The following is a 9866-nucleotide window of genomic DNA, read 5'->3' on the forward strand; positions in this document are numbered from 1 at the left end:
AGCTTGTTAGTGTTAGCCTAGCGTTGCTGCTGCCGCTGTGCTCATGGTACTTAAAAATTAACACCACAGCCTTAAAAACCTTATGTAAAAATATGTCTGTGAAATTTTCTGTTGATTGTTTGAAATAAAAAAGTGAGATAAAAGCCCATACAAAATTTTTCAGGAGGTGCAGGCGTTAGGGGTGGGGTGTGGGGGGTATTTTCAATCCATAGCCATAACTAACTAACTAACTATATATATCATGTTTAACCTGAGGAGCAAAAGACCGCAGGGGGGTTGAAAAACAATACGCCAGGAGTTAGCTGTGCTCGCCGGCTCTATCGAGCCCTGACCTCCCGGTCAGCTAAGGCGTTGGTGGATAACAGAGCTCTCCGAAAACGTCAAAGCACTTTTGCAAATATGTGATATTTTGATAAATTAAGTAGATATTTGAGCATTACACAGCTACATTCTCGCCTGAAAGTATCTAAAAAGTTTATTTTGTGACCCAGAAAGGGAAATTTGGGGAAAAGGAGTTCAAAAGTACACAAAAGTACAATTCAAAGTACACATGAAGCCAAGAACGCGAAAAATTGATGGGCAAAAACCCATCCCGTTTTATCGAGCATGAATCGGTGGTGACTAGTGATGTGTCGTTCGCGAACGAAACAGCTCTTAGAGCCGGATCTTTGAAGTGAACGACGCAAGCCGGCTCCTTATTGGGAGCCGTGGGTTTTTGGTTTTTTTTCCTTTCTCTCACCCTCTCTCTCGCACTTTTTTCCGCTTCACTCCTTGTGAGCCTTGTGCTTTGAGCTGGGAAGAGGGGGGAGGGTATAGCGTTATTTTTGTGCCACTATTCTGAGCGCATGTAAAAAAAGAAAATTGAGCGCACGTAAAAAAGGTTTGCAGGTGCAAGTGTTGCATTTTGAGGAGAAATTTATTTTGAGCGAAGAAAAGCTGAATTTGATTGAACAAAATTCATTGCTGCATGCAAAAAATGTATTTCAGTGTTTGCTATTATCCATACACAGACACAATAGCAGCCCCTCTCGCTCAGTTTTTGTATTTGCGCTCGCTCGCAATGTGTTGCTCGCACTCTCAACATTTCTGCCCTTGCCTACGCCATTATATTTGTGCCACAAAACCAGCCAATCACAGCCTTGGATGGAAAAAATCTGATTGGCTGTTCTGGTCTCCAATCAGCTCGAAATGACGAAATGCAATATCCCAGAATCCATTTCGTCCAAAACTCAAACGAGGCAGTGGCGGAGGAACACAGAGTGGCGGAGTTTGAAATATTACTCTTTCTGGGTTACAAAATAAACTTTTAAGATATTTTCATGCGAGAATGGTGCTGTGTAAACTTCAAATATCTGCTGGATTTATCAAGACATCACATATTTCCATAAGTGCTCTAACGTAACTACGTTACACTAGGCTATTCTTTTGTTATCTTTGTATTGATGTTGACAGCAAGCAGTTTGTCCACATAAAGCGAGTACCACAAGCAGCACACAACCCTGGGATTGCACTTTACCTTTGTATCGATGTTGACAGCGAGCAGTTTGCCCACATAACGCCAGTAGCACAAGCAGCACACATCCCTGGATCCAGCCTTTGGTCGCCAACATTTTCAGTAAGTTAAGAAAAGAAGAAAGAAAAAAGAGGTGAAATTAAGGCACATTCAAGGAAAGTATTTCAGATCAGATTAGCAAGTTAAACCACACTGAAAATACACGTTGAATAAACCATGGCCCCAAACTGGTTGGTTGTCCCATGTGTTTCCCCCGTAGCTGCTCCGGGCGCACACACAATGAGCCCTGGTTTCGCGACGCAGGCGTAGCAACAACCTCCTTCTACTCCTCACTGCCTCCTGTGTGTGTGTGTGTGTGTGTGTGTGTGGGAGGTACTGGGTTCCTCACAGACGGTGGTGTTCGCAAAAGCTAAGGGCTTGCCAGCGGGGGCCCGTGAGAGCGAGGGTCCGAGGTCCAAATGGAGGGCTGTGTTTGCGTAATGGGCAGGCCAAGCAGCTGCGCTTTCACTAGCGAGGCCCTTGAGAATGATGTAGAGGGAGCAAGGAGTACGAGGAGCAACAGAGAGCCCGAGGTCCAACTAGAGGGCGGTGTTCGCGAAACCGGCCATCCGCAGACCTAAGGGTACGCTCGCGAGGAGCATAAACGGAGGGCCGTGTTCACATAATGGGCAGGCCAAACGGCTTCTCTTTCACTAGCGAGGCACTTGAGAATAATGGAGAGGGAGCAAGGAGGAGGAGGAGGCATGGAGAGCCCGAGGTCCAACTGGAGGGCGGTGTTCGCGTAATAGGCAGGCCAAACAGCTTCTCTTTCACTAGCGAGGCGCATGACAACGGTAGAGAAGGAGCAAGGAGGACGAGGAGCAACGGAGATCCCGAGGTCCTCACCGAAGGGGGTGGTCGCGAAACCGGCCCTCCGCAGACATAAGTGTACGCTAGCGAGGAGCATAAACGGAGGGCGGTGTTCGCGTAATGGGCAGGCCAAGCAGCTGCGCTTTCACTAGAGAGGCACTTGAGAATGATGGAGAGAGAGCAAGGAGGACACGGAGGCACGGAAAGCCCGAGGTCCTCACCAACGGGGGTGTTCGCGAAACCGGCCCTCCGGAGACCTAAGCGTACGCTAGCGAAGAGCATGAGAACGATGTAGAGGGAGCAAGAATGAGGAGGAGGCAAGGAGTTTCCGAAGTCCAAACGGAGGGCGGTGTTTGCGTAATAGGCAGGCCAAGCAGCTGCTCTTTCTCTAGCGAGGCACTTGAGAGCAATGTAGAGTGGGCAAGGAAAACGGGGAGCAACGGAGATCCCAAGGTCTTCACCGAAGGGGGTGTTCGCGAAACCCACCCTCTGCAAACCTAAGCATACTCTAGCGAGGAGCGTGACAAGGATGTAGGGGGAGCAAGGAGGACGAGGAGGCACGGAAAGCCTGAGGTCCAACTGGAGGGCGGTGTTCGCGTACTAGGCAGGCCAAGCAGCTGGTTTTTCACTAGCGAGGCGCAGGAGAACGATGGAGAAGGAGCAAGGAAGACGAGGAGCAACGGAGAGCCCGAGGTCCTCACTTAGGCCCATTTCCGCGTAACCCAAGGCCCATCCGGCAAAGCGCTCACCTGCGAGGAGCAGGAGAACGGAGCACAAGGAGGTTGCAGGACGGGGAGGCAGGGAGAGTCTGAAGTCCTCACTTAGGCCGGTTTACGCAAACACTGCAGAGAAGGAGACATTGATGATGATGATGATGTGAAGTTGAGAGTTGTTTCCTCCGGCGGTTCAGGGTCCCTCCATACCCCAGTGTTTGCCATCGTAACTTACGAATGTGCATTGGGGTTGCGAAATACCCCATTGTGGGTACACTTTGACCCCATAGTAATCGTGGAGTAGAGAGCATCCCCGGTCTTCGTGAAGGCCGGTTTACACGTAACCCGAGGCCCATAAGGCTAAGCACTCACCTGCGAGGAGCAGGAGAACGGAGCAGAAGGAGGAAGGAGGACTAGGAGGCAGGGAGAGTCCGAGGTCCTCACTTAGGCCCGTTTACGCAAACACTGCCGAGAAGGAGACGACGATGATGATGATGATGATGTGAAGTTGAGAGTTGTTTCCTCCGGCGGTTCGGGGTCCCTCCATACCCCAGTGTTTGCCATCGTAACTTACGAATGTGCATTGGGGTTGCGAAATACCCCATCGTGGGTACACTTTGACCCCTTAGTAATCGCGGAGCAGAGAGCACCCCCTGGTCCTCGTGAAGGCCGGTTTACACGTAACCCGGGGCCCACCCGGCTAAGCGCTAGCCTGCGAGGAGCTGGAGAAAGGAACAGAAGGAGGTAGGAGGACTAGAAGAAAGGGGGAGTCCGAGGTCCTCACGGAGGCCTGTTTTCGCGTAACCTTTGGCCCATCTGGCTAAGCGCTCACCTGCGAGGAGCAGGAGAACGGAGCAGGGCGAAGAAGGAGGACGCTGAGGCAGGGAGAGTCCGAGGTCCTCACTTAGGCCCGTTTACGTGAACACTGCCGAAAAGGAGACGATGATGATGATGATGTGAAGTTGAGAGGTGTTTCCTCCGGCGGTTCGGGGTCCCTCCAGACCCCAGTGTTTGCCATTGTAACTTACGAATGTGCATTGGGGTTGCGAAATACCCCATCGCGATTACTAAGGGGTCACAGTGTACCCACGGAGTAGAAAGCACCCCCAGTCCTCGCGAAGGCTGGTTTACGCGTAACCCGGGGCCCAGCAGCTAAGCGCTCGCCTGCGAGGAGCTGGAGAACGGAACAGAAGGAGGTAGGAGGACTAGGAGGCAGGGAGAGTTTGAGGTCCCCGCTTAGGCCGGTTTACGGGTAACCTGGGGCCCATCCTGCTAAATGCTCGCCTTCGAGGAGCAGGAGAACAGAGCAGAAGGAGGAAGGAGGACTAGGAAGCAGGGAGAGTCCGAGGTCCTCGCTTAGGCTGGTTTACGCGAACACTACCGAGAAGGAGAAGATGATGATGATGATGATGTGAAATTGAGAGTTGTTTCCTCCGACGTTTCGGGGTCCCTCCAGACCCCAGTGTTTGCCATCGTAACTTACGAATGTGAGTTGTGTGTAACTCACGAATGTGTAACTTGGGGCCCACCCGGCTAAGCGCTTGCCTGCGAGGAGCAGGAGAATGGAGCAGAAGGAGGTAGGAAGGCGGCAGGGAGAGTCTGAGGCCCTCAAGGAGGGCGGTTTACGCGAACTCTGCCCTCTGTAAAGCCAAGCGTCCAACAGCGAGGCCCAGGAGAACTGAGGAGAGGGCCGGTTTACGTGAATACTACCCTCTGTAAAGCTGAGCGTTTGCAAGCGCAGGGTAGAAGGACCAAGGAGAAGGAGGAAGGAGACGATGATGATGATGATGTGAAGTTGAGAGATGTTTGCTCCGGTGGTTCGGGGTCCCTCGAGACCCCAGTATTTGCCATCGTAACTTACGAATGTGGTGTGGGGTTGCGAAATACCCCATCATGCTCACTAAGGGGTCACAGAGTACCCACGGAGCACGGATCGCCCGCGGTCCCCACTTAGGCCGGTTTACGCGTAACCCGAGGCCCATCCGGCTAAGCGCTCGCCTGCGAGGAGCAGGAGAACGGGGGAGAAGGAGGAAGGAGGTCGAGGAGGAACGGAGAGTCCGAGGTCCTCACTGAGGCCGGTGTACGCGAACACTCTCGAGAAGGAGACGATGATGATGGTGATGTGAAGTTGAGAGTCGTTGCCGTGGCGCTTTGGGTTTGCCATCGTAACTTACACGATCGATGGAGGGTTACAACCAATTAGGTGCCTTTGTCCGACGCTGTGACGAGACTCGCTATAGCCGGGGGTCCGCCTGACCCCCATCTGCCCCCACCGCAAACCGGAGCCCTGTTTCGTGACGAGACCTGGGGTCTGCGTGACCCCCCCCCCCTTCTTTTTTTTTTTTTGGTCCAGGCTGCACAAGGGTTAAAAGGAAAAAGCTGAAAATTTAAATAGTTAAAAGTTGAACTGTGAATAGTTGTTTTTTTGTATTATATGATTTATTTATTACATTTTATGTGGAGTGAATAAATAAAAGTATATTTACGGTGGCCCCTAGAGACAAAGCACGTACAAACTTCAAAACACGTACGAACTCTGAAGCACGTACAAACCCCGAAGCACGTACAAAATCCAAAACACGTAAAAACTCCATAGCACGTACAAAGTCCGAAGCACATACAAACTCCAAAACACGTAAAAACTCAGAAGCACGTAAAAACTCCAAAACACGTACAGAACACAACAGAAGTGCTCCAGAATGCTAGGCGCAGTGTTGAGCTTTTGTTACCTAGTGGCTACACAAGCCAGCAAGTACCAATGACCGGATTTGGTGTGTGGTAGTAACAGGTAAATGAACAAAATTAAATTATTTGAATATATATGAGTGCTTGTGTATAAATACACAAACCATACACATATGCTTTCAATTGTGTAATTTAAGTGATCTAGGTAGCTCTGTTTTGGAAGTTCAATTAACGCTAGAAATGTGCTTTGGAATTTGTACGTGGTTTTTGGAGTTTGTACGTGCTTTGTCTCTAGGGGCTACCGCATATATTTATATATAAAATTTATATAAATAAAACCACTTTTTTTTACATTAGTAATTCCTTTTGTGCATAATTTCATATTATTGTTAATAATAAATTAATTAAAGCAACAAAACAACCCGAAGAGCTTGTTGGGAGCCAAAAGAGCCAGCTCTTTTTAGTGAGCCGAACCGAAAGAGCTGGTTCTCTAAAAAGAGCTGGAAATCCCATCACTAGTGGTGACTTGTGTGGACTTGGTAGAGCTAAATATCCCAGAATGCAATTGTCCAAAACTCAAACGCAGCAATATTACTTTTAAATATTTCTTTTTCTGGGTCACAAAATAAACTTTTAAGATATTTTCAGGCGAGAATGTAGCCGTATAAAGTTCAAATATCTGCTCGATTTAGCAAGACATCACATATTTGCAAAAATGCTCCTAAGACTCCTACTAAGACCACCACGTACCGGAACAGCTTCTTCCCCACAGCTGTCAGACTCCTGAACTCTGCCTCCTGACATCTGACCCACGTTAAACTCATGGACTGAACATACACACACCCACAATGGACAACTGTACCCTCAAACACACAATAATAACATGGACTGAACCACCACTCACAACCACTAGCACTTTATATAGCCTCTGTAGAAACTATCTACACCCTCACTTATCTTAACTGCACTACTGTATAGCTCTGTGTAAATAATCATTCTGTACATTCGATAATCTTTAATCCTACAACTGTTTACAACTTGCATAGTTCCCATTTCTGTATAGCTGTATATCTCAGATTCTGTAAAGTTATTTATTTCATATTCTGTATAGTTTTTCATATTTATATCCTGTTCATAGCCTGTACATAGCTTGTACTCACTACAGCCTGTACATACTTATAGTTATAGAATATTCACAACATACTTCATACCGTGTACATTATAACATACCATAATAGACCCATTTCTGTAATATACTCACATATCTATATTATTGCTAATATATATTGTAATATATCTATATCACTAAAGCACTTCTGGATGGATGCAAACTGCATTTCGTTGCCCTGTACCTGTGCATGTGCAATGACAATAAAGTTGAATTCTATTCTATTCTATTCTAATGTGAAATCTAGCCTTTCTTTAACAACATAAGCAAACTGCTTTTATATTTAACCACTTTTCTGTTTAATTACATTTCAAATAATAATAACAATAGTATTTGTTTTGTTAAAAAATGTTTTTAAAAACAAGTTTTGTTGTGAAAGCTATAATCCAGAATAGTGGCCTGTTAAATGGTTAAAGTCTAGGTTGGCTTTATAATTGAGAATAAAGTATTATAGCTTGTCCTTCTAAAGAATTAAGTTAAGTTCCACAGTTGAATCATAAGAAACATTATGTTACATATAAACCCTGCCATATGTTAGATCTGGTCCTTTTGCTTATCAGAAACTTTATATATTGGAAGTTAACTTTTAACAAACATGTAATGATTATATTTAAATTAGGTGGTCTTTTTTTAAAACACATCTCTTTAGGCCTAAACTGACATTGCCAGTACCACACATTCAGACACAGTAGTAGATGGTGTTTTAATACTATATGTGTTAGTCTAATTTGGTTGTATGGGGTCTACATTGACCTTCTGTGTTGAAAGTTATAATGATTGCATTATAGCCATTAAGGATCAAATCAGCTTCTAAAAAATGTTCTGTTTTTTCTCCCTCTGCTTGCTTCTTGCTGTCTTTGAGGCTCGGGACCAGCACTCCTACTGTTGGACAGAAAGACATCAACTCAGTGGTAAGTATTTTGGTTTTCCAATATATTAGCAATTGTCAGTGACATTTTTATTAATCAGGCTGAACTTTAATCATACTTTAGATCAGCCTGTTTTACTTATTGTTTTATTTGTGCTTTGGTTTGGGGAAGTTGTTTCTTTACTGATCTTTTCCTGTCTTCTGTTATTAGACTTGAGATATGACTGCACTATGCTGTTGCTGGTGACTCCAGTTAATTCTACAAGACATGCTGTGTAAGTAAACAAACAACAACAGTTTGGTCTGCATTTCTTGAAAGATCACACCCCCCAAACTTAGTTTAGAGGGTCTACACTGTATATAGTGAAGTCTGCAAGTTTTCTAACAGCAAAATTTGTTTTGTGCCCAAATCATTTTGCACATCATTAGAATGAAAGCTATTGGCCATGTTTGCATAGCCCTTTTTAAAATGATGCTTTCATGACATTATTGTGTGTCGGGTGGTGGTCAGGGGTATCCAGACTGACAAGTGGGACATTGAATGTCACCTCTCCGGTAGGGAGGGAGCCTGAGATTGTCTAAATCGGAGTGTGTTCTATACAAAATGCAAAAAAAAAAATGTTTTAAGAAAGCAATTAAGTTCATGTTCCAAAAAATATGATTGTTTGCTTGCAGGACACCAGCAGAGATGAGTTAAGATGGTCGCCTGCAGGTTCAAGCTCATTACATCTCCAACCCACATCCACTGCCACTGTACTTAAGGGAAGTTAAAGACTTTCTTCTGCACCTACATTTGGATCACCTTGATCCATGATAGTCATTCAGGCAGTAATGCCTGGACTGGAAACAAGCCATCCTTAAAATATTACAACATTCCAGCTCCTGTGTTGGAATGAAAAACAAATGTGTTGTTTAAATCAGAGACTGCACTTGTGAAAGAACAATAAATATTTTTTATTTTGATTATGTACGTAATGTAAGTACCAAACAAACTTGTGGTAGGCCTAAACTTATTTTCAGAATAATTAAATCTGAGACTTTGTTTAATTGTAAGATTAGTGATGGCAATATAATTGTTATTCAGCAGAACAGTGTCCAGTATGTTGGCTGTTATACTTTTTTGCATCTGAAAATAAAAGTTGGGCTGATTTTAACATCATTACAAAAAGTGTTGTTAATTATTTTTAATTATATTCAGGTTACCACAAATTGTTTTTTCATTTAGTTGAACTTGAAATGTTTGTCAGCAGGTAAACAATTAGTATTGTACAGTCAGAAATATCAAGTTATTCTTAATACTGCAGACTTGCAATGAATACGTTGAATAAGTTGTCCTTTACTCAGTGTTTTTTGAGGCAAAGAGGTTGCATATTTTTTTGAGTTCTAGAAACAAAATAGGTTTTTACTCTGTACTCAAAGTGAATAAGTTGCCTTAACTTAGTCATCTTAAGTAAACTTTACTCATTTTTTTTTTGATGCAACGTGTTTGAATAGTTTTTTTGAGTTCTGGGAACTAACGAGGTTGGACAGTGTACTCAAAATGAGTAAGTTGCCCTAACTTAATAATTTTTAAGTAAACTTTACTCAATTTTTTTGAGTTCTGGGAACTAATAATAATAATAATAATAATAATAATAATGGATTGCATTTATATAGCGCTTTTCAGCACCCTCAAAGCGCTTTACAATACCACTATTCATTCACTCTCACATTCACACACTGGTGAAGGCAAGCTACAGTTGTAGCCACAGCTGCCCTGGGGCAGACTGACAGAAGCGAGGCTGCCATATCGCGCCATCGGCCCCTCTGGCTAACTAATGAGGCTGTACAGTGTACTCAAAATGGGTAAGTTGCCCTAGCTTAATCATCTTAAGTTAAACTTTACTCAATTTTTTTGAGGCAACAAGTTTGCATAGTTTTTTTGAGTTCTATGAACTAATTCGATTTTACAGTGTAACTAAGAAACTTTTGAAAGAAATAGTCTTATAATTGTGTAATTGACCGGTTTGTGAATCGTGTCTGGTTCTAAGGTCTCGCGCCATCCAGGCAGCATATGCAAGGTTGATTGTT

The 9866-nt window shown here is 44.4% G+C and overlaps 1 long non-coding RNA gene across 1 annotated transcript; it reads left to right on the forward strand.

The window, feature by feature from the left end:
- Positions 1-7323: 7323 nt before the first annotated feature.
- Positions 7324-8409, forward strand: LOC120745390. The gene is made up of 2 exons (XR_005698621.1): positions 7324-7839; positions 8008-8409. It is a non-coding gene; the product is annotated as an uncharacterized LOC120745390 (long non-coding RNA).
- The last annotated feature ends 1457 nt before the right edge of the window (positions 8410-9866 follow it).

The sequence above is a fragment of the Simochromis diagramma genome, unplaced genomic scaffold (assembly GCF_900408965.1).
Source record: "Simochromis diagramma unplaced genomic scaffold, fSimDia1.1 OVJJ01000159.1, whole genome shotgun sequence".
Classification (NCBI taxonomy): Eukaryota; Metazoa; Chordata; class Actinopteri; order Cichliformes; family Cichlidae; genus Simochromis; species Simochromis diagramma.